The following is a 24,135-nucleotide window of genomic DNA, read 5'->3' as shown; positions in this document are numbered from 1 at the left end:
GGTAGTGGGGATAGTTCTGCTTTGAAGCTGACAGCACCTCGCTCAAATAGTACACAGGCCTCTGGACCGGTTGTGCCTTGCTGTCTTCTAGGCGCTCTACCACAATGACTATGCTGACCACCCAGCTGGTTGCAGCAATGTAAAGAAGCATGGGCTCGTTGGCAGTCGGAGCCGCCAGGACAGGCCGCGTGGTCAACATCTTCTTCAGCTGGACAAAGGCCTCGTCCGCCTGGTCGTTCCACTCCAAATGAGTGGTTTTCTTCATGAGTGGGTACAGGGGAAGAGCCTTCTCTCCCAGCTGACTGATGAAGCGGCTGAGGGATGCCAGGCACCCAGTGAACTTCTGGACGTCTCGCAGTCGGGTGAGTATCTCCATCCTCTCGATGGCTTTGACCTTCACAGGGTTGCATTCGATGTCGCGCTCTGAGACAAGGAAACCAAGGAGTTGGGCGGCTGGTACTCCAAAGACACATTTCTCGGGGTTGAGCTTGATTTGAAAACAGTGCAGATTGTCAAATGTTTCCTTGAGATCTTCAAAAAGGGTACCGTGCTTCTCCGTCTTCACCACAATATCGTCTACGTAGATGTCGGCATTTCTGCCGAGTTGTTTGAGGATGCACTTCTGCATGCAACGCTGAAAAGTGGCACCAGCATTTCTCAAGCCGAATGTCATGCTCGGGTAGCAGAAGGCTCTGAATGGTGTGACGAAGGCGGTCTTCAGGCGGTCGGCCAGGTTCAACTTGATCTGGTGGTACCCTGAGTAGGCATCCAAGAAACTCAGCAGCTTGCATCCGGCTGTGGAGTCTATTAATTGATCAATCTGAGGCAAGGCAGACGAATCTTTGGGGCAAGCTTTGCTGAGGCTGGTATAATCAATGCACATGCGCCACTTGTTGTTCTTCTTTAGTACAAGGACTTGATTGGCTAACCACTCTGGAAAGAACACTTCCATAATGAAGCCGGCTGCTAGGAGCCAGGCTATTTCTTCACCAACAATTCTTCTCTTCTCTTCTGACAGTCTACGGAGGGGTTGCTTGACTGGTTTTGCATCTGCTCTGACATGTAGCTTGTGCTCGACTAAATCCGTCGGAACACCCGACATGTCCTTGGGGGACCATGCAAAGATATCCCGATTCTCACGGAGAAAATCGACGAGCTCGCTTTCCTATTTGCTGCCAAGGGTGGTTCCTACAAGAGCAAACCTCTCTGGGTGGTTCGGGTCTAAGGGTATCTTCTTAGTTTCTTTGGCCGGCTAGAAGGAGCCCTGGGTCTCCGACTCCTTGGGTTCTGGTGACAGGTCCGGCTGCTCCACAACCCGGTCAAGGAGCTTCTTCTCTGCAGCAATCACGAGGTACTCGGCCATTCGACTGCTAGTTGCAACACAGGCGGCCAACTTCTTGTAGTACCATGGTGATGATGCCCTTGGTTCCTGGCATCTTCATCTTGAGGTAGGCGTAGTGTGGTACTGCCATGAACTTGGCCATAGCAGGTCGGCCAAGCAGTGCATGATAAGGGCTCTCCACGTCCACCACCTCAAACCAAATTGATTAACGGTGGAAGTGATCTTTGTCTCTGAAGAGGACAACTATCTTGATCTGTTATCGATTGGTGAGCAGGAAAGGCCGGGCACAATGCCATGGAAAACAGTCCGGCTGGGCTTGAGCTGCTTTGCTTTGATGTTCAACTTTTCCATGGTATCGCGGTAAAGGATGTTGATGTTGCTACCGCCATCTATCAGGACTCGGGAGAAACGAGCAGCTCGCCTCTCTGTTGCAAAGGTGGCATCCAACACCAGGGCATAAGAACCCGAAGAAGTCATCACTTCCGGCTGGTCGGCTTGGCTCCAAATGATGAGCTTCTCGGACCAGTGCATGAACTCTGGGACTTCAGAGGCGACAGCGTTGACTTCTTGGTGCTGCTGGCGCCGGCTGCACCTATCATCAGCCTGGCCGGTGAAGACAATGTAGGCTTCGTGTTCTTCAGGGAATTCATCTTGGATGGCACCGACTGCTAGACGGGCTGCCGGTTGCTGAGGAGGCGGAGGCGGCTGGCCAGCAAGCAGAGGGGGCAGTAGCCCTTTGCCCTTGGAGATTCGGGTGAGCCAGTGGCACTTCCGGGTGATGTGATTGGATGGTTTCGCGCTGCTATGGAACTTTCAGGGTGCATCAAGGGTTTGCTCATAAGAGTAAGCGGGCTACCAAGCCGGCTTGCCGCCTTTCTGGCGCTTGGGTAAGGGTTGCCCCTCTAGTTGCTCATCTTCGCCTGTTGCCATCTGCCAGCTGGTGGAAACCGGCATCAGGGCCTTGCACTTGCTATCGTTGTACTGCTGGTGCCGACTGGCGTCACCAGCCGGCGTTCTGGGATCCGGAGGGAGCACTTTCCCAGACGCGTCCACCTGAAGCTCCGACTTCATAGAGGAGTCGGCAGTTGCGTACTTGTCTGCTATGATCAGTAGCTCGTCGAGTGTAGCCGGCTCATCGCAGAGGAGTCGGTGCTTGAGCAGGGTGCCTTCTCTACACCTAGTGGTGAAGTACTCTATGGCTTGCACCTCGTGCACCCGTTCGCAGGAGTTGTGCAGTTCGGCCCACCATGTCAGGCAGTCGGGGTGGACTCGGTAGGGCCTTGGACGCACAGAGAGAGCTGACAAGGCTTGGGGCCTCTTGTAAGTGCTGGTGAAGTTGCGGATGAAGACTTCGGTGAAATCTACCTAGGTGTTGACGCTGTAGGGCTTGAGGCTGTTCAGCCAAGTGCGTGCCGTGCCCTGAAGCATGAGGGGGACGTACTTCACGGCAACGCGCTTGTTGATGTTTGCTATGTTAACTGCGGTGGAGTAGTCGACCAACCAATCTTCCGGCTTCACGGAGCGATTGTACTTGGGCATATCTCTTGGGAGCGAGAATCCTTTGAGGAAGGGCTCGTCGCGAATGCGGGGGCCAAAACAAGGCGGACCAATCGCATCTTCTTCTTCTAGCGCCTGGGATCGAGCCAGGCGGTCGATCCGAGGGCGGGCATCATTTTCGCCGATTCCTTCATGGTGGCCCAGCTGGCCGTTGAGCGTCGGGTTCTCAACAGGCGGTAGGAAGGCATACCTCTCCCTGCGAGGAGGAGGAGGAGGCGGACGGTCATTCCACTGCTCCACAGCTCGTGGGCGGCCATCTTGGTCGCGCTTGATGGTGAGGCGCGTCCAACTGCGGCTAGCAGCCGGCTCTTTTATCTTTGGTCACGGGCGCCGCCTGCTGCCGGCGTCTAGGAGGTCGCGCCTTGCTCTCGGTGGGGGGAGGATTCTCAACACGCGCGCCGGCTTCTTGCTACATGTTGGCCACGTCGATGAGCTGCTGAACACACTCCGTCATGCAGCGTCGCTCATCACCCTCCAGGTGTTCTAGCTCGTCTGTTGCCCCCTAGGAAGCACGTAGGTTCCCGATGGGCATGCTGTAGACTGGGCGGTCGGCCCCCAGCATGATGGTGATGGTCGCGCAACGCTGTCGGGCGACGCCCACATAGCTAGGCTCGCCAGCAGCCGGCATGCCATAGACAGCGCGATCAACCTCGCGCTGATAGGCCTCGGTGAGGCGCTTCATAACGGCCGACTTCTTTCCGCTCTTGACGAGTGCAACGCGGCAGGCTTCCAGCACCTTGGCGTTTGCATCGCCCGCTATGGGTACAGACAGGTCCCGCATTACCGCCTGCAGCGGGTCTTGGGCGTCCCCACCAGAGGCTCTGCCGTGGCTGATGACGAGCACCTCGGTGACGGTGCTGCCTCCACTGCCGCGCGAGGGAGAGGGTCGTTGATGACCTCCACGTTGGTGGGGAAGGCGTTGAGGGATGTCGTGTTGGAGTCGACAAGCATCGGGTCGGTGGAGCCGATCGACTCCAGGTCGGAGGCGGGCTCGTTGGCGATGTCGAGCTTGCCAAGAAGGTCGATAAGGTAGCTCTCAGAGCTGGCTGCGCCCGTGTCTCGTGAGGGCTCATCGGAGAGGCGAATCTCACCAATGAGATCAGCGAGGCAGCTCACCGCGCAGGTGACTTCTGCGCCATGCAACGCATCAGTGCAAATGCCATCGGGCATGTCGTGCTGGCTGCGCTCACCAGGGAGGAACAAGGTTCCCGTCAAGGACAGATATCCAGATGATGGTGCACCTAGCCCCACGGTGGCCGCCAAATGTCGGGGGTTTGGTGCGACATATGCCAATGGTTGGCTTATCATGCTGGGAGCTAGTAAGACATCGCCGGTGTGTGGAAACGGGATAAGGCGTAAACATGTATGCCGATGCATCTTACCCAGGTTCGGGGCTATCCTAGGAGATAACACCCCTAATCCCGCTTTGTGGGGTCTCCGCAGGATCACTAGATCAACAAGTAGCTACAAGCTTGCTCCTTGAGCTGTTTGGCTTGAGAAGGAAGAAGGGCTAGGCTAGCTCTACTCCTCTCTCCATAGGGGTGTGTGTTATCTAAGAGGCTGAACCCTTTGCATGGGTGCCTTGGGGGGTTTATATAGGCCTACCCCCCAGGGGTTCAATGGTAATCCGGCCAGGTGTAGGCCCGGGCTGTCAGTGTCAAAACTGGCAAATCTCGTCGTAGGGGTCCTAAGCTAGGTGTCTTGGAGCGATGGTAACATGGATGCGGGGTTTTACCCAGCTTCAGGCTCTCGAAGAGATAATACCCTACATGTTGCTTTTGATTGTATTCATATGGGTGTAGTACAGAGTACATGTGTCTACCACGAGATTGTAGTGATGAATATGAGATTGTCTATTGACTAGCCTGGCCTCAGTTTATATAAGACACTGGAGGCCTAGGGTTTAGGAGAGTCCTTGTCTTGGGTGCCAAGTCTTGTGGAGTCTTCCTTGTGTGCGGTAGGGGTTGTCCGAACTGGCCCATGAGTATATGGCCATTGGGGTCCTTGGCCCAATCCAACTGATCGGGAGATGACGTGGTGAGTAGCCCCTAGTCTAGGACACCGTCACGGGCATCACTGTCTCTGGATGCCGGCTCCTCCGCCGGTTGTTGGGGCCCGCTAGCTATCGGGCTCTCGGTAGGGCCTGCCGCTTGTGGGTCCTGTCGGCTCCTCATTACTGTGGCCTTGCACGGTGCCGACGCCGGATACTTGTTCTTAGAAATAATGGCAGATGGGTTGTATGTTGTTTTCCTCATATTTGAGGCTGACTTGTGCGCCTACTACAGGTTGACGCGTATGCTTTCATAAAAAAAAGGTTGACGCACACGCAACACCCTGTCAACTTATAGCCAACACACGAGAACAGTGACTGTTGGATGTCCATCCAACGGCTGTCGTGCTTCTTCAATCTCTGCTCTTCATGCTCTAGCCGCTCAAACAAGCACCAGCAGGACTGCCTGCTCCCTCCTCCCGCGGTCGGCTATGCTGCCGCGCAGGCCTCACGGCCCCACCATACTCCCATCACTGGCCTAGCCATCCCTCTACTCACCCACACATGCTGTTATTCTTCGGTGACGGCAGACGAACCAGCAAACCCTCGTACTCCTCCGCGTGGGAAACAACTGCCGAGTATTCCCTAGCTCTGTGTCGTTCCCTTCCTAGGCCTCATCGTCGTCCACCGCCCTGGTGCTCTCGGCACGGCCTAGTGATACGTCTCCAACGTGTCTATAATTTTTTATTGTTCCATGCTATTATATTACCCCTTTTGGATGTTTATGGGCTTTATTTTACACATTTATATCATTTTTGGGACTAACCTACTAACCGGAGGCCCAGCCCATATTGTTGTTTTTTTTGCCTATTTTAGTATTTCAAAGAAAAGGAATATCAAATGGAATGAAACCTTCGGGAGCACGATTTTTGGAACGAACGTGATCCGGAGAGCTTGGAGTGCAGGTCAAGAAGCTCCCGAGGACCCCACGAGATAGGGGGCCGCCCCCCTTGTAGGGCGCGCCCCCCTGTCTCGTGGGCCCCTCGGGCGGCCATCGACGTACTTCTTCCTCCTATATATACCTACGTACCCCGAAAACATCTGGGGGCACCACGAAACACAATTTCCATCGTCGTAACCTTGTGTATCCGCGAGATCCCATCTTGGAGCCTTCGTCGGCACTCTGCCGGAGGGGGAATCGACCACGAAGGGCCTCTACATCAACATCCTTGCCCCTCCGATGAGTTGTGAGTAGTTTACCACAGACCTACGGGTCCATGGTTATTAGCTAGATGGCTTCTTCTCTCTTTTTGAATCTCAATACAATGTTCTCCCCCTCTCTTGTGGAGATCTATTCGATGTAAACTCTTTTTGCGGTGTGTTTGTTGAGATCCGATGAATTGTGGGTTTATGATCAAGTTTATCTATGAATAATATTTGAATCTTCTCTAAATTCTTTTATGTATGATTGAGTTATCTTTGCAAGTCTCTTTGAATTATCAGTTTGGTTTGGCCTACTAGATTGGTCTTTCTTGCCATGGGAGAAGTGCTTAGCTTTGGGTTCAATCTTGCGGTGTCCTTACCCAGTGACAGAAAGGGTTGCAAGGCACGTATTGTATTGTTGCCATCGAGGATAACAAGATGGGGTTTATATCATATTGCATGAGTTTATCCCTCTACATCATGTCATCTTGCTTAATGCGTTACTCTGTTCTTATGAACTTAATACTCTAGATGCAGGCAAGAGCCGGTCGATGTGTGGAGTAATAGTAGTAGATGCAGGCAGGAGTCGGTCTACTTGTTATGGACGTGATGCCTATATACATGATCATGCCTAGATAATCTCATAACTATGCGCTTTTCTATCAATTGCTCGACAGTAATTTGTTCACCCACCGTAATACTTATGCTATCTTGAGAGAAGCCACTAGTGAAACCTATGGCCCCCGGGTCTATCTCTTATCATTTTTGCTTTCAATCTACTTTTATTTGCATCTTTACTTTTTGCATCTGTATTATAAAATACCAAAAATATATTTATCTTATCATACTATCTTTATTAGATCTCACTTTCGCAAGTGGCCGTGAAGGGATTGACAACCCCTTCATTGCATTGGTTGCGAGTTCTCAGTTTGTTTGTGTAGGTGCGTGGGACTTTTGAGGAGCCTCCTACTGGATTGATACCTTGGTTCTCAAAACTGAGGGAAATACTTACGCTACACTTGCTGCATCACCCTCTCCTCTTCGAGGAAAACCAATGCAAGATCAAGACATAGCAAGAAGGATTTCTGGCGCCGTTGCCGGGGAGGTCTTCGCTCAAGTCAAGACATACCAAGTACCCATCACAAACCCATCTCTCTCGCATTTACATTATTTGCCATTTGCCTCTTATTTTCCTCTCCCCCACTTCACCCTTGTCGTTTTATTCGCCCTCTCTTTCCCAATCTCCTCCTCTCTTTTCGCTTGCCTTCTTTTGTGTGCTTGTTTGCTTGTTTGACCTTATTGGTGCACCTAAGGGTCCTGACCACCTTCTCAGAAGGATGGATGAGATTGAATCAAATATTAGAAGCTTTACGAATTTGCAATTTGAGCATAATAATTTCTTTAGAAAAGAGCTTAAGGAACAAAAAAGTTTTTTGGGGTTTATGAACAAAGAGCTTGATGATATGAATAAAGAATTCTATGGTGTTAATGCTCAAATTACCCGGCTTGAAAATGCTATAGCCAAAATTTCTGATAAGCAAGCCACCTTAGTCAATAAGATGGCCGCTAAACTAGAAAAATTACATGAAAATAATGATGAGGATCTTAAAGTTATTGATGCGTATCCGATTAGATCTATGTTTTGCAATATGAATTTTGATGATTATGGGACTGATGATGAATCAACTTTGCCTAGAAGGCGTCCCAGGAATTCGGAGTCTTTAGATCTTAATGTTAAATTTGGTAAAAGTGAGATTGGAGAATCCTCAACTTCTAATAACATTGAACCCACTATCTCGGTTTTCATGGAATTTGATTATGATAATTGCTCTTTAAAAGGTTGTATTTCCTTGTTGCATTCTGTTGTTAATTCTCCTCATGCTTATAGTCAAAACAAAGCTTTTACCAAACATATTGTTGATGCCTTGATGCAATCTTATGATGAAAAACTTAATTTGGAAGTTTCTATACCTAGAAAAATTAATAATGAGTGGGAACCTACTATAAAGATTAGAATTAAAGATTATGAGTGTTTTGCTTTGTGTGATTTGGGTGCTAGTGTTTCCACAATTCCAAAAACTTTATGTGATATTCTAGGTTTCCATGATCTTGATGATTGCTCTTTAAATTTGCACCTTGCGGATTCCACCATTAAAAACCTTATGGGAAGTATCAATGATGTTCTTATTGTTGCAAATAGAAATTTGGTGCCCGTAGATTTTATCGTTCTTGATATAGATTGCAATATTTCTTGCCCTATTATTCTTGGTAGACCTTTCCTTAGAATGATTGGTGCGATTATTGATATGAAGGAAGGGAACATTAGATTCCAATTTCCCTTAAAGAAAGGCAAGGAGCACTTTCCAGAAAATAAAATCAAATTACCTTATGAATCTATCATGCGTGCTACTATGAATTTTGTGCCAAAGATGGCACTCGTTAGATCTATCTTTGCTTTTTATGCCTAGCTAGGGGCGTTAAACGATAGCGCTAGTTAGGAGGCAACCCAATTTTATTTATGTTTTTTGTTTTTGCTCCTGTTTAGTAATAAATCTTGCATCTACCTTCTGTTTAGATGTGTTTTTATCTTTTAATTAGTGTTTGTGCCAAGTAGAACCTATAGGATAACCTACGATGATAGTTGATTTGATTCTGCTGAAAAACAGAAACTTTGCACGCACGAATATAATTTTGTTAAATCACAGGAACGTGATTTTGCGTTGATTGTTTTTGCTTATGTTCAATAAACAAATTTTCCAGGACTTCCTATTTTTGTAGGATTTTTAGGGTTCCAGAAGTTTGCGTTAGTTACATATTGCTACAGACTGTTCTGTTTCTGACAGATTCTGTTTTTCGTGTGTTGTTTGCCTATTTGAATGCATCTATGGCTAGTAAATTAGTTTATGAACCATAAAGAAATTGGAATACAGTAGGTTTAACACCAAAATAAATAAATAATGAGTTCATTGCAGTACCTTATGGGGTGGTTTTGTTTTCTTTCACTAACGGAGCTTATAAGATTTCCTGTTTGAGTTTTGTGTTGTGAATTTTCTAGTTTTGGGTAAAGCTTTTATGGAATATGGAATAAGGAGTGGTAAGAGCCTAAGCTTGGGAATGCCCATGGCACCCCAATATATTCAAGAATAGCCAAAAGCCTAAGCTTGGGGATGCCCCGAGAAGGCATCCCCTCTTCCGTCTTCGTTCATTGGGAACTTTACTTGGAGCTATATTTTTATTCGCCACATGATATGTGTTTTGCTTGGAGCGTCGTGTATTATATTAGTCTTTCCTTTTAGTTTACCACAATCATACTTGCTGTACACACCTTTTGGGAGAAGCCTATTTGATTAGAATTTGCTAGAATACTCTATGTGCTCCACTTATATCTTTTGAGCTTGATAGTTTTTGCTCCAGTGCTTCACTTATATCTTTTAGAGCACGGTGGTATCTTAATTTTGAAGAAATTGCTAGTCTATCATGCTTCACTTATATTATTTTGAGAGTCTTTTAGAACAGCATGGTATTTTCTATGATCATAAAGTTGGTCCTAGAATGATGAGCATACAAGTTGGGTATAATAAAAACTATCATAGAAAGTGAATTGGATGCTATGATCAACTTGATGCTTGATAATTGTTTTGAGATATGGAGGTAGTGATATTAAAGTCATGCTAGTTGGGTGATTATGAATTTAAAGAATGCTTGTGTTGAAGCTTGTGATTCCCGTATCATGCACGTATGGTTAACCGCTTTGTGATGAAGTTGGAGCACAATTTTATTTATTGATTGTCTTCCTTATGAGTGGCAGTCAGGGACGAGCGATGGTCTTTTCCTACCAATCTATCCCCTAGGAGCATGCGCGTAGTGCTTTGGTTTTTGATGACTTCTAAATTTTTGCAACAAGTATATGAGTTCTTTTGATTAATGTTGAGTCCATGGACACTCTTTCACCCTTCCATCATTGCTAGCCTCTCTTGTACCGTGCAACTTTCGCTGGTACCATACACCCACCATTTACCTTCCTCAAAACAGCCATCATACCTACCTATTATGGCATTTCCATAGCCATTCCGAGATATATTGCCATGCAACTTTCCACCGTTCCGTTCATATGACACGCATTACTTTTGTCATATTGCTTTTTGCATGATCATGTAGTTGACATTGTATTTGTGGCAAGGCCACCTTCATAATTTTCATACATGTTGCTCTTGATTCATTGTATATCCCGGTACACCGCCGGAGGCATTCATATAGAGTCATATCTTGTTCTAACTTTAAGTTGTAAATCCATAAAAATGTAATGATCTTCATTATTAGAGCATTGTCCTAGTGAGGAAAGGATGATGAAGACTATGATTCCTCCACAAGTCGGGATGAGACTTCAGACTTTATAAAAAGAAAAAAAGAAAAAAAAAGGCCAAAAAAAGAAAAAAGAGAAGGCCAAAGAAAGAAAAAAAGACGAAAAAGAAAAGAAAAAAAATAAAATTAGAGAAAAAGAGAGAAGGGACAATGCTACTATCTCTTTTTCCACACTTGTGCTTCAAAATAGCACCATGATCTTCATGTTAGAGAGTCTCATATGTTGTCACTTTCATATACTAGTGGGAATTTTTCATTATAGAACTTGGCTTGTATATTCCAATGATGGGCTTCCTCAAAAGTGCCCTAGGTCTTCATGAGAAAGCAAGTTGGATGCACCCCACTTAGTTTATTTTGTTGAGCTTTCATGTATTTATAGCTCTAGTGCATCCGCTGCATGGCAATCCCTACTCACTCACATTGATATCTATTAATGGGCATCTCCATAGCCTGTTGATACACCTAGTTGATGTGAGACTATCTTCTCCTTTTCTGTCTTCTCCACAACCACCATTCTATTCCACATATATTGCTATGTCCATGGCCCACGGTCATGTATTGCGTGAAAGTTGAAAAAGTTTGAGATTATTAAAGTATGAAACAGTTTCTTGGCTTGTCATCGGGGTTGTGCATGATTAAATACTTTGTGTGATGAAGATAGAGCAACAACCAGACTATATGATTTTGTAGGGATAACTTTCTTTAGCCATGTTATTTTGAGAAGACATGATTACTTTGATTAGTATGCTTGAAGTATTACTATTTCTTATGTCAATATGAACTTTTATTTTGTAGTCATTCGGATCTGAACATTCATGCCACAATAAAGAAAATTACATTATGAATTATGCTAGGTAGCATTCCACATAAAAAATTTCTTTTTTATCATTTACCTACTCGAGGACGAGCAGGAATTAAGCTTGGAGATGCTTCACACGTCTCCAACGTATCTATAATTTTTGATTGTTCCATGCTATTATATTACCCCTTTTGGATGTTTATGGGCTTTATTTTACACATTTATATCATTTTTGGGACTAACCTACTAACCGGAGGCCCAGCCCATATTGCTGTTTTTTTGCCTATTTCAGTATTTCGAAGAAAAGGAATATCAAACGGAGTCCAAACGGAATGAAACCTTCGGGAGCGTGATTTTCCGAACGAACGTGATCCGGAGAGCTTGGAGTGCAAGTCAAGAAGCTCCCGAGGACCCCACGAGATAGGGCCCCCCTATAGGGCGCGCCCCTTGTCTCGTGAGCCCCTCGGGCGGCCACCGACGTACTTCTTCCTCCTATATATACCTACGTACCCCTAAAACATCCGGGAGCACCACGAAACACAATTTCCATCGCCGTAACCTTCTGTATCCGCGAGATCCCATCTTGGAGCCTTCGCCGGCACTCTGCAGGAGGGGGAATCGACCATGGAGGGCCTCTACATCAACATCCTTGCCCCTCCGATGAGTTGTGAGTAGTTTACCACAAACCTACGGGTCCATAGTTATTAGCTAGATGGCTTCTTCTCTCTTTTTGGATCTCAATACAATGTTCTCCCCCTCCCTTGTGGAGATCTATTCGATGTAAACTCTTTTTGCGGTGTGTTTGTCGAGATCCGATGAATTGTGGGTTTATGATCATGTTTATATATGAATAATATTTGAATCTTCTCTGAATTCTTTTATGTATGATTGAGTTATCTTTGCAAGTCTCTTCGAATTATCAGTTTGGTTTGGCCTACTAGATTGGTCTTTCTTGCCATGGGAGAAGTGCTTAGCTTTGGGTTCAATCTTGCGGTGTCCTTACCCAGTGACAGAAAGGGTTGCAAGGCACGTATTGTATTGTTGCCATTGAGGATAACAAGATGGGGTTTATATCATATTGCATGAGTTTATCACTCTACATCATGTCATCTTGCTTAATGCGTTACTCTGTTCTTATGAACTTAATACTCTCGATGCAGGCAGGAGTCGGTCGATGTGTGGAGTAATAGTAGTAGATGCAGGCAAGAGTCGGTCTACTTGTTATGGACGTGATGCCTATATACATGATCATGCCTAGATAATCTCATAACTATGCGCTTTTCTATCAATTGCTCGACAGTAATTTGTTCACCCACCGTAATACTTATGCTATCTTGAGAGAAGCCACTAGTGAAACCTATGGCCCACGGGTCTATCTCTTATCATTTTTGCTTTCAATCTACTTTTATTTGCATCTTTACTTTTTGCATCTATATTATAAAATACCAAAAATATATTTATCTTATCATACTATCTTTATTAGATCTCACTTTCGCAAGTGGCCGTGAAGGGATTGACAACCCCTTCATTGCATTGGTTGCGAGTTCTCAGTTTGTTTGTGTAGGTGCGTGGGACTTTTGAGGAGCCTCCTACTGGATTGATACCTTGGTTCTCAAAACTGAGGGAAATACTTACGCTACACTTGATGCATCACCCTCTCCTCTTCCAGGAAAACCAACGCAAGCTCAAGACGCAGCACCTGGTCAAGGTGGTCAATGAACGACATCCATCGGAAGTGGACTGTACGTGGAGAGGCTGACAGCAGGGTCCACGGCCGCACGCAAGGAAATTCCTCCTTATTACGCACAAAATAATGATTCCTCCACCTGACAGCTAGGACCCACAGGAAGGGCCACTGTATTTCGCAAAAAAAATGTTCCCCCCGCTGTCAGCTCGGACCCACCGGAAGTGCCTCCTTATTACGCACAAAAAAATGAATACTCCCCCGGCTAGCTGGGACCCACCTTGGTGGGAGGCTTACTTGTGGTCCTACTAAGTTGACGGGGACGAAGGGCTTTGTCAACTTGGTCAATATGAATGATTCTAGCTCCATTTACCGTACGATGTCCATCCAGCGGCCGTAGTGCTTCTTCAACCTCTGGTCTTCTTGCTCCAGCCCCCCAAAGCAGCGTCAGTCGTGCCGCATGCTCCTGCCTCCCGTGGCCGGCTGTGCTGCCACGGAGGCCTCACCGCCCCCTACTATTCCCACCGCTGGCCAGGCCCTGCAGCGACGGCAGCCTCACACCGCAGCGGAACCAGTGAACCCTCGTACTCCTCTCCGCGTGGGCTTCCACTACTGCGTCTTCCCCGGCTCCGCGTCATCCCCTTCCTAGGCCTCACCGTCGTCCACCACAGTGGTGCTCTCCGCGCGTCGTGGTCAACATGGTCAAGGAACGACTTCCATCGGAAGAGTACTGTACGTGGAGAGGCTGACAGCTGGGTCCACGGCCACAGCCCAGTTTTTTGTGATTTGCCAAGTAATTCACTTTGTCAGGCCTGTTGGACTGCAAATCTTTCAAGACGAGGAGAGCTTTCATTCGGCTAGCCGAGAAAATGGCCCATCAGTAATGAGAAATGGGTTGTACATTTTTAAAACACATCAAACCGGCAATTAGTTTCAAATATCTTTTTTTCATTTCAAGATTTTAAATTACATTAATTTTTATGCGTGGAGAATTTGTTGGATTTTATATTGATATACATTTATTTTTAAAATCAATTTGAATGTGAGTCGAAATTTCGAGATTAAAAAATGTTCGGACCGCACCGAAATATGCAAAATTTCGTGTAATTTTTTAACCGTGGCCACAATATGGGCTGTAATGCTAACAAAAAGAATATGGGCTCCAAAAAAACCTTAAGAATTAGAAAATGGGCTGTAAATTATTAGAAATAATGGCAGATGGGTTGGATGCTGTTTTCCACAGATTTGAGGCTTTCCTAAAAAAAGGTTGACGCACAAGCAGTGACTGTTGGATGTCCATCCAACGACCATCATGCTTCTTCAATCTCTGCTCTTCCTGCTGCAGCCGCTCAAACAAGCACCGGCGGGACTGCCTGCTCCCTCCTCCGCGCGGCCGGTTGTGCTGCCGCATAGGCCTCACCGCCCCACCGTACTCCCATCGCTGGCCTAGCCATCCCTCTACTCACCCACACCTGTTGTTATTCTCCAGCGACGGTAGACGAACCAGTAAACCCTCGTACAGTCGTACTCCCCTCCGCGTGGGAAACATATGCCAAGTCTTCCCTGCCTCCATGTCGTTCCCTTCCTAGGCCTCGCCGTCGTCCACTGCCTTGGTGCTCTCGGTGTGGCCTACTCAATGTGGTCAACAACCGACATGCATCTAAAGTGGACTGTACGTGGAGAGCCGACAGCTGGGTCCACGGCCGCATGCAAGGAAATGCCTCCTTATTAAGCACAAAATAATGATTCATCCACTTAACATCAGGGACCCACCGAAAGGGCCTCTGTATTTCACGAAAAAAAGGTTACCGCCGCTGATAGCTCGGACCCACTAGCTATATCTTCGCACGCAAGGAAGTGCCTCCTTATTACGCACAAAAAAATGAATACTCTCCCTGTTAGCTGGGACCCAGTATAGTGGCAAGCTGACTTGTGGGCCTACTAAGTTAACGGGGACGGAGGGCTTTGTCAACTTAGTCAATATGCGCGATTCTAGCTCCAGTGACTGTACGATGTCCATCCAACGACCGTAGTGCTTCTTCAACCTCTGGTATTCTTGCTCCAGCCGCCCAAACCAGCGTCGGTCGTGCCTCGTGCTCCTGCGTCCCGTGGTCGGCTGCGATGCGGTGGAGGCCTCACCTCCCCCTACTACTCCCACCGCTGGTCAGGCCATCCCTCTACTCACCCACACCCCCTGTTATTCTGCGGCGACGGCAGCCTCACATCGCAGCGAACCAGTGAACCCTCGTACTCCTCTACGCATGGGCATCCACTGCCGCGTCTTCCCCAGCTCCGCATCGTCCCCTTCCTAGGCCTCGTCGTCGTCCACTGCCCTGGTGCTGGGACCCACCAGCTACATCTTCACACACAAGGAAGTGCCTGACAGTCGGGACCCACCTGGTCGAAGCGTATGTAGCGTTGTCATTCTGGTCGCGAACGTGTACGTACATACTGGTGGATGCAGAGGCGCGCATGTGTCGTAGTAGAGGCGCGTATGTGTCGTAGTAGAGGCGCGCATGTAGCATGTACACGTAAGTACAACGGCCAGGGTGCAAGAAAGAAAATACGGCCACGTATGTACATATGGGCGGGGTCTCGAACGCCTACTCGCGCATACGTACGGTCAGGGCTCATGTACATGGCTAGGCCAGAATGGAGAAACAACATCGTCGTCGTGTTCATGGGGAGCCAACCGGCTGGGTCGGAACGGAATGCTTGGTCGTGTTCATCGGGAGGGCTTGGACGGAACAGGCGATGGAAATGAGGCCTGGCGTACCGCAGAATGAAGGAAACGGCCTTGTGTTCGACCGGCCACGTTCGGAACGGGGGTCCTGTTGATTGGGACGGGTGTGGCGTACCGCAAAATGGAGGTACCGGACCTCCTACGGTCGAAACGGGGGCCCTGTTGATCAGGAGGGGTGTGGCGTACCGCAAAATGGACGAAACGGACCTCCTACAGTCGAAACGGGGATCCTATTGATCGGGAGGGGTGTGGCGTACCGCAAAATGGATGAAACGGACTTGTGTTGGAGCGCTACGGTCGAAACGGGGGTCCTATTCATCGGGAGGGGTGTGTCGTACCGCAAAACGGGACTCCACGAGATACTGTTCATCTCCACCATCAACCTCCTCCAGCCACCACGGGCTACCGTCGACCTCCTCCAGCCTCCACGGGCTCCTGTTCATCCAGCCTCCACCGCGCGCTACTCCATCGTCTATTGTTCAACCACCCCTCCACCGTCTACTGTTCATCTAGCCCTCCACACCACGGGGTCCTGTTCATCCAGAGGCAACGCCGCCGCTCACTGTTCATCCAAACCCCCCGCAACGCTCACTGTTCATCCCAGAGGCAGCATCGATCGGCTTCAGTTAGCAGCAGTAGCGAAGGAATCGCTCGATCGGGTTCAGTTAACAGCCATCGAACGATCGCTCGAGTTCAGTAACGCGTACCCTGCAGTGCAATCGCTCGGGTTCAGTTAGAGCCCATCGCCTCGCTCGGGTTCAGTTAGAACCAACACCTCGCACACACGCACGTACGTGTATGAGAGAAACGTGCATCGCTCGGGCCTCGACCTCCCACCGTAACCGGGAACTCCCCGAAATTTTCCTCGCCCTTGCTTCTACCACGGTTTTTTCCGTCATGGACGGCCCAAAGAATGTCATGCAGCTGCGTCTCCGGCCCGCCTAGGACGAAAAGCCAATTTTCTGTCATGATTTTTTGTCATAGAAGTAGGAGCCCACCACATCTATGATGATACCGGGTTTTGTCACAATTATCATCATAGAAGTGTCATATGTATGACAGAAAAAAAATTCGTTCGGCCCAAAATGTCACGGATGTGTCTTTTTTTGTAGTGCACAATCAATTCCCCTACATATAACTAAAGCATTTCTAGACTCGACATAAACCAGTTTGGCTTAAAGAACCTACAGGCAGTCCGGCTCTGATGCCAACGCTGTCAGGACCCCGATTCTATGCCACACCGATCTAGCATGTAACACCTCATATCACTTTGCGGCCTCACGCACGGTATTCCCACAGGTGTCGCCTTACTAGGCCCGGGACCGTTTGCTCCTTTTGGCACACGTATATGATAGTGTCGCTAGCATCCATATGACAAAGAACCCGGGCTGACATGGCTAGTCGTGAACCCAAAGTGGCATAACTTAAAGGGACAGGCATACATGACCCAGCAATGAACGTGTCGATCAATAGTGAGTGAATCCCAAGTCGTAGCAAGCTACAAGGACTTAAAGGATCACCGTGTGACATTTTCCCTAAGGGGCAGATACATGAACTAAGAAGGACACATGCCAGCCAACCTAAGTGTTCCCGAGAAGTAGCAAGCTACCATGTCTCAGTGGAAGCACTAGGAGACTCCCGGTAAGAGAGGCTACCAAGGATAAACAACTAGATAGTCAGATCCCACACTTACCAAGCATTTCAAACATACACACAATATGCTCAATATGTGCAAATACAACATGGCATCACAACAAAACTCTACAACTCAAGTACTTTATTTAAAGGCTCCAGAGAGCCAAACATATCATTCACACTGATAGGGGTCACACGACCCAGCATTCAAGTCATACAAGCATACAAGCCATAAGCGGAAGCAACATGTATGGGTATAGACATCTAGAAAGTAAAAAGGCTTGAGGAAGCCTATCTATCCTACAAGGGTCAACCCTGTGCTCAGGATCACCACCTGGGCCTCAGACTACTCGTCGACATCAAGGTCTACGTAGAACCCATCAGAAGGGGTTGCAGCATCTTCTGCAAACGTAATTAAGCAAACATGAGTACAAAGGTACTCAACAAGACTTACATCAGATCCTACATACATGCACATTATCAATAAAGGGATGGTGAGGTTATTGCAGCAAGCCAGCTTTGACTCTTGGCTAAACTATCTTACGAGACTCCAACTTGTAATTGTTTTGCACACTCGAGTCCACTACACATCACATCAATACACTACCGAGGATCCACCTCTGTCATCCTATGGAAGGGCCATACACGGCACTCACACTTGTCTTGAGGCTTTTAGTAGTTTCCATTTACTTGTCTATGAACTGTATAGGCAACCAAGTAGTCCTTTTACCATGGACTGGGCTATTCGAATAGATGATGTTAACCCTGCAGAGGTGTACTTCTTCATACATGTTTCCACCACTTAGCGTCTGCACACGACATGTGCTCATCAGACTTCAAGCGAAAGCCAACGTGGGTGCAGACCACGACCTAACTAACCACACAAGTCTGTAGTCCAAGTTTATCGCCTATTCAGGTTCCATCCGCAGGGAGTCCGTCCGAGGTTTCCACATACAGCCCCGAATGATGTGTGCAGGGTTCCCGAGACACCAAAGGGGCGTCCGGTACACCATGCCACATACCTACCACATCACAGCCCACCCTGAGGGTCAGCCTTGCGCACGGCCTCCAGTATACTACAAATACCAGAAACTACTTGCAACTCCTGGATAGAGGACAAGGGCGGCTAATAAGTCGAGCGGGGTGATATTTCAGGGCCCAATGCACGGTAGTAGCTGAATCTTAAATCACACATACAGATCTCAGTGCATAAGGACGGTTCCAATGAAACAACCCACCATGTACTCCTACATGGCCTCTCATCGATACTTTTACAAAATCGTGTTCAACACATCACTCTCATTACAGACATGATCATTTCACTCTAGCCCATCACCCAGATGAACCAGACTTGACACGACTCTAAGCATAGCAGGCATAGCAAGGTAGAGAACACATACATGGCTCAATCAACTCCTACACATGCTAGTGGGTTTCATCTAGTTACTATGGCAATGACAGGTCATGCAGAGGAAATGGGTTCAACTATCGTAGCACACAGCAGTTTGAAACGCGGTTGTCCTAAATACAGTAAATGAGAGCAGGAGCAAGAACATGGGATTTTATCGATATGATCAAATGGGTGGTTGCTTTCCTGGCAGGTCCGTAGTCTGATATTGTTCTTCGTTCGGGTACTCACGGTATTCCTCCGGGGCAGAACCTACCGTAGAGAGCACCGATACACAATTAATACCAAACAATATGCAACAATATGATGCATGCATGTGACATGGCAAGATGAGTGTGTTGGGCTAATGCAACTATAACCAGATGAGTTTGAGCCATTTAGAACCAAAGATTCAAAATCCAAACTCATTTGTGATCTTAAATAGTGCCTTATCACGTTTTGCACTAACAACAAGTTAACTTGTTTAAACATGCATGAAACAAGTACAGATGGATAGATTGGATTTTTCTGATCATATTTCATATATAATACTTTGCATTTGGAGTTACAGATTAATTTCTATGAATTTTTGAAGTTAGCACTATTTTCTGAAATTTCTTAAATAAGAATAAATCCAGAAAAAGAGTTACTGCATCAGCATTGCGCCAACATGGCATCAGCAAGTCAACTGGGCGGTCTAGGTTAAACCTGACCAGTGGGGCCCACTGGTTAGTGTCACTGTTAGTCAACTAACCTAATTAGAATTAGTTTAATCCTAAGCTAGGTTTGACTAACGGGCAGGGCCCACATGTCAGTGACCCAGGGCGGTCAAATCCCTGGTCAAACTGGGCTAACTCGCTGGCGTTTAGCCGCCAGCGACGTCCAGACGTGGCGGAGGGTGCAGGTTTCGCCCTCCAGCGACCAAATGGATGGCGGATGCCACCTACGTGTAGCTGGGAGCGAGCCGCGTCGAGGGGTGGTGGTGGTTGAGCTCAAGGTCGCCAGAAACGACACCGGCGACAAGCTTTGTGGCTGCCGGAGTTCGGGCGAGGCCGAACTCATCGTTGCTGTGGTCCTGGAGGCATGAGGCTAGCTCCTATGTGGCCTATGAGGTGTGGTGAGGTCAGTGGACTAGGTGGCGTGGCCGTTGGGTGGTCGGAGCTGCGTCGACGACGACCTTAGGCGACGGTGTGTAAGGTGAAGCTTGTTGTAGTTGATGCAGGGGACGGCAGCGAGAACAGAGAGGATGGGGAGAGGCAGAAGCTCACGGAGATCTTAGCCAGCTAGTCGGCGAGGTCGGGGATGAGCTGGAGTAGTGGTAACGGTGCAGGGGATCTCCGGCAACGGCGAGGTCGGGCGAGGTCGTTGCGGTGGCTTCAGGGCGAACAAGCGCTAAGGTCTCAGTCTACTCAATGGAGAGGAGGGCGGCGGAGCTTCTAGACACGGCGAGACGGCATGGTGTCGACGATGACCGTGGTTGCGACGGCGGTGCGGCTGCGGCTGCGTCGACCATGGTGGGAGAGAGCGAGGGAGAGGCGTTGAGGGGAAAGTGAGGTGTCCAGGGGGTCGTGGCGACGACATGGAGGTTGTCCAGGCGTCCCGAAGCGCGAACGGCAAGCAGCTGACGTCGTGGCGAGCTCGCGCGCGCCCGCGTCACCTCATTGCCTGCCTGGCGGGGAAGAAGCGGCTGGCTGGCGCGGGCCAGCACATTGCTGGGCCGCCAGGTTGGCCGGCTGGTGGGTTTGGCCAGGTAAGTTCATCTCCTTTTTATTTTGTTTTTCTTTTCTTTCTGTAGGTTTGTGTCTTTTCTAAAAATACCTAGCCTCTTTCAAAAATCACCAAACTACTCATGCCCACTGTTTAGAATATATCCAACAGTAAACATTTTAGTTTATGATTATTTGGACATTTGAAATATACTGTAGCATTTAAATGCCCAAATGCAATTTACATATGATTTAATCCAGTGACCTTCGGATGTCCTAGCAAACTGTGCACTATTTTTGTCAGAGGTTTAAGACAAAGGCAAAGATGATGAACATTTAGGAAGGACATTTCAGGTTCATTGAAAAAGATTTTAGTAAACCCTAGTTGGATTAAAGCGGGTGCTGGGGGTTCTTTCATCCCCATTTCCAAGTTTCTGATAAAAGTAAACATGATGCAATCACTCTAATGCATGAACTAGCTAGAGTGTGACAACTCACCCCCACTCAGAAAAATCTCGCCCCAAGATTTAGGATCCTTCGGGAAGAAGGTGGGGTACTCAAGTCAAAGATGATGCTCCCTTTCCCAAGTGGCTTGTTTCTCGGAATGGTGTGACCATTGAAACTAAAGGAACTTGATGTTATGGCGTTGAGTGGTACGCTCGGCTTGATCAAGGATACGAATGAGATATTCTCGATACGTGAGATTATCTTGGAGATCAAGCGTTTCGTGGTCCACTCCACGGATGGGATCCGAGAAGCAACGCCTGAGTTGTGAAACGTGGAAGACATCATGGACTCCAGAGAGGTGCGGAGGTAGTTCCAATTGGTAGGCAACTTCTCCAGCAAGGACTCGGCGGAGGAGATCGCCTCCAGCAATCAAGGCGAGGACGAGGAGGGCGAGGATGGTGAAGACGATGCGCCGGTGGACGGAGCGGATGGGCAGCCTCAGCTCGACCGTGCCTCAAGCAATGTGCCACGTGTGAGCGCATCGACTGGTGCTGGAGGCGACCAAGCCGAGACTCGCCAGGCGGTCATTCCACCAGCCGGCACCGCCAACTCCACCAGCCTGCCGGACCCGCCTGCTGCTCCCTTGGCCTAGGCTGCCAATTTTTATCTTAACTTTTCCTGTTGTGTAGTCTTTTGGAAAAAATCGTTAAATTTGCGCAGTTCCACCCACTGGGGTGTATTCAAACTTGTTGAATTCCGTCTTGAAAGCCTTGCTATGTAAATATTATCTCGCACGTGCTGTGCTTGCGCTGATTTCCAACTTCTTTTGCTTTCTATTCTCTTGGCTTTTTCCTTTGCCGCCTTCCCTTGGCTGCCGCCTTGCCAGCCAGGCGGCCGCTCTGCGGACCGTGGCTGGGTGAATTACTTAGCCATTTGGGAGGACAAGTACTTCGGTCGTTTAGAACGTAGCAAGGTAAGTAAGAAACCGGCCGGCCGGCTGCTTAGCAGCCGGTCGGTGAGGCGGGAAGCCGGCCTATCTTATGTAAATGCTTTTGTCCTTAGCCATTTTTCATGTGGGCATCGTTTCATGCCTTTGACTCTTGCCAGCTGGACAGTCGCTCTGCGAGCTGAGGCTTGTGGCAAGAGAGGGCTTAGATGCCGGCCCATTACTTGTCCGACTGCAGGTAGCACTGACATAAGACAAGGTGGCAAGCCCCTGGGCCGATTGATCGAACCCGGTGCCAGGCAGAAGAATGAAATAACACGTTCATAGGCATAAAACTTATCATATAGATAAAAAGGGTAGTCCCTCAGTGCTCTTCGGGGTCCCTAATGTCTTGCGCTTAATACAAAAGGTAGCATGGTACATACTGCATCAACTGTAAAATCTTCGAAGGAGGTTTGTATTCCATGGGCACTCTGATTCCTTGCCGGAGTCATCCCTCTTGCGTGCCCTAGGCTTCTGTGCATCGATGAGGTAGTAGGAGTCATTGCCCAAGGATTTCCTAATGATGAAGGGGCCTTCCCAAGGGGCCGAGAGCTTATGCTGGCCGGTTGTTCGCTGGATCAGCCGGAGCACAATGTCTCCCTCTTGGAAGGATCTTGGCTTGACCTTTCGACTATGGTAGCGGCGCAGGCTCTGCTGGTAAATGGCTGACCGGCTGAGTGCCAATGGCCGGCACTCTTCTAGTAGATCGACGTCGTCTTCTCGTGCTTCCTTCGCCTCCGCTTCCGTGTACATGGTGACACGAGGTGAGTCGAACTCGATGTCGGTTGGGATGACAGCCTCGGCCCCATGCACAAGGAAGAAAGGAGTGAAGCTGGTTGACTTGTTCGGAGTGGTGCGCCGGCTCCAGGGGATGGCCGGCAGCTCGTCGATCCAGCAGTCGGCCGAGCGCTCCAGTGGCTCGACCAGTCGGGGCTTGATGCCGGAGAGGATGAGGCCATTTCCTTTCTCGACTTGGCCGTTTGATTGTGGATGGGCAATGGATGCTAAGTCCAATCGGATGCCTTGCATCGCACAGAAATGGGCCAATGCCCCTTTGGCAAAATTTGTGCCGTTGTCGGTGATGATGTTGTGTGGTATGCCGTACCAAACGGTGATATCTGTGATGAAGGCTCCAATCAAGAACTTGATTCAATCCACTTGGTGAATTTGTCCACGGCGAAAAGCAGATGAGTCATGCTGCCGCGTGCCGTCTTGAATGGGCCCACCATGTCCAGCCCCCAGACGGCAAAGGGCCAAGTGAGAGGGATGGTCTTGAGTGTAGAAGCCGGCAGATGTTGCTTTGAGCTGAATTTCTGGCACCCCTTGCAATGCTTGACCAACTCCTTGGCGTCTTCCAAAGCAGTCAGCCAGAAGAAACCGTGGCGGAAAGCCTTGGCAACAAGTGATCTTGAGGCTGCATGGTGGCCGCATTCTCCTTGGTGGATATCTTTGAGGATTACATTACCTTTCTCTGGTTCCACGTATTGCTGGAAGACTCCAGTCACATTGCGCCTGACAAGCTCTTTGTTTACTATCGTGTAGGCTCCTGCCCAGCGCTGCACTTGTTGGGCCGAGATCTCATCAGCCGGCAGCTCTCTGTTCACTAGAAAGTTGAGAATGGGTTGCACCCATGATGGAGCTGCGACTTCTTCTACTGTCAGTACGGCCACTGCAACTAGGGAGGTTGGGTTGGGAGGTGGAAGGCTGGAGCCCTCCGCCGCTTGCTGTGTTGTTGAAGTCCCCGAGCTGACTGCTGAGGTCCCCAAGTCGGATCCGACTATTCCGGGGACAGCCGGTACGAAGATAGAATCTGATTCCGGTGAAGGCTTGATAGACGGCTCGAGGAGGCGCTGAAGGGAGACGCCAGTTGGTATGGCTTGCCGGGTGGAGTCGATTCGTGCCAGGGCATCTGCTTGCTCGTTGTCGGCCCGTGGTACGTGAAGGAACTCGCACCCTTCGAAATATCCGCTGAGTTGTTGGATGAGGAAGTGGTAGCTTGCCATGTTTGCATCCTTGGCATCCCAGTCGCCGGATGATTGTTGGACCACCAAGTCTGAGTCGCCGTAGCACAGGATCTGGCGGATGCCAAGTTCTTTGGCCAGCCGGAGCCCGTGTACGAGCGCCTCGTACTCGGCCACATTATTAGAGGAGGCAAAGAGGATTTGCAGTGTGTATCTGAGCTTGTCGCCTTTGGGAGTGGTAAGGACGATACCGGCTCCCAGACCGGTGCGCATCTTGGAACCATCAAAGTGCATCCGCCAATGGGTAGAATCCGGTGCTGGCGGCAGGTAT

Source organism: Triticum dicoccoides, chromosome 6B, assembly GCF_002162155.2.
Source record: "Triticum dicoccoides isolate Atlit2015 ecotype Zavitan chromosome 6B, WEW_v2.0, whole genome shotgun sequence".
Lineage (NCBI taxonomy): Eukaryota > Viridiplantae > Streptophyta > Magnoliopsida > Poales > Poaceae > Triticum > Triticum dicoccoides.
This window is presented reverse-complemented; position numbering follows the sequence as displayed.